The sequence below is a fragment of the Microtus ochrogaster genome, unplaced genomic scaffold (genome assembly GCF_000317375.1).
Source record: "Microtus ochrogaster isolate Prairie Vole_2 unplaced genomic scaffold, MicOch1.0 UNK185, whole genome shotgun sequence".
Classification (NCBI taxonomy): Eukaryota; Metazoa; Chordata; class Mammalia; order Rodentia; family Cricetidae; genus Microtus; species Microtus ochrogaster.
This window is the reverse complement of record NW_004949283.1, coordinates 154,540-156,108: the sequence shown is the minus strand read 5'-3', so window position 1 is coordinate 156,108 and position 1,569 is coordinate 154,540. Positions and strand designations below refer to the sequence as shown.

The 1,569-nt window shown below is 39.6% G+C and overlaps 1 protein-coding gene across 1 annotated transcript in view; it reads left to right on the top strand.

The window, feature by feature from the left end:
• The window catches only part of LOC101981184 (cytochrome P450 2J3-like), a 76,941-nt gene that overhangs the window by 14,581 nt on the left and 60,791 nt on the right, over nucleotides 1-1,569 (top strand). The window lies entirely within an intron of this gene.

Sequence of the window (1,569 nt, the reverse complement as noted above, 5' to 3'; positions counted from 1 at the left end):
TGACTTTCATGTTAGGGACTCAGGTCTAGCACCCTATTTTTTGAATCTTTTTTTTTATGCTCTATGTTTTATTTTATTTATATATGTATAAATGTGTCTCTGTATGTACATAATATGTTCGTGTGTGATGGAACCTGTGGAAGCCTGAAAGAGGCATTGAATCTTGAGTTGCAAGTGTTTGTGTACCTCCTGATGTGGATGCTGAGATCTGAACTCCAGTGCCCTGATAGAGTAGTAAATAATGTTAATCATTAAGCTATCTCTTCCTCAAAAGGGTTGTATAGCAGTCCATGATTTGCCTGCTAAGTCCTTGTAAGGTATATCATATATGTTTATTAAACAAATTTGAAAGCCTTGAGACTAATTGTACATTTTCTCATCCAGCTCAGGTGTCTCTTTCACAGTACAGGATGCTACCTTCCATAACCGTACTAAGGTTGTAGAAAGGATGCCTTTTTAATTTTTTATTACTTTGTCAATAATACCAACAAAAATTCCTACTTTCTCCCCTCCTCCCACTTCCCTCCCACTCCCCCCACCCCTTTGATCCTGGAGTTCCAATTACAGTGGAGCATTCCACATTCAGACACATATGAGACGTAAATAAAAAGCTGGAAACAAAGCCCCAGGACAGTTCAAGATTGATGAAGCAAAATGGAAATGCCAGTCCCTGAAGGTACTAATGCCAACTAAGAAAGTATCTCGTCTTCTGTTTCATTTCCTGCAGGAAAGCGAGCTTGCCTTGGTGAACAATTGGCCAGGTCTGAGCTCTTTATTTTCTTCACTGCTCTTGTGCAAAAATTTACTTTCAAGCCTCCAGTCAATGAGAAGTTGAGCCTGAAGTCCAGATTTGGCATCCCTGTTTCCCCAGTCAGCCACCATCTCTGCGCTGTCCCTAGACTGTGAAGTCAGAAACAGAAAGAGAAAGGAGAACAGGCACTACCTAGCAATCCTCTGAGCCACTGGGACTGCTCAGATGTGAAGGGAGAGAAGCAAGGTGACCAGGGAAGGATGCAAAGATTAGGTTAGGGTTATTGGATCCATGTTCTAGATTTCTGTGTGCTCTAAGTTGGTGGTGGATACGTTACTTGTAAATCTTTTTATCTAGGAGTTGCAAAGATAATGATAGTTCCTCCTGTAAAAAGAGTGTTGTAATTTTGAAAGATGGGTTAGAAACAGCATGGAAATCAATAAAGTCATATCATAAAATCATACCTTCAGTTCACTTCTTGCCTCCTTCATAAATGTGCACTTCCGATGTTCATGCAAAACATCAATACATATTTTTAATAAAAAAATATAATGGGGTGTAAGAGAAGAAATCTTGCCATCTGGTAGAAAGGATAAAATGCAGAACTGAGAAATCTTACAGAGTAAAGCACTTTCTGTTGTAGGACTCCATAAGGAAACAAAACAAAGTTGCTCTATCCCCAATCTACCTGTCACATGGTATTCCTTAATACATCTATGTCTATTCATCCCAGTTAGACAGAGCACCAATCGACTACAGAAAGTCCAACTTTGTGAGTCAGTAATTGGCGGGTAGAGTGGGTAATGAAAGGAGAATGG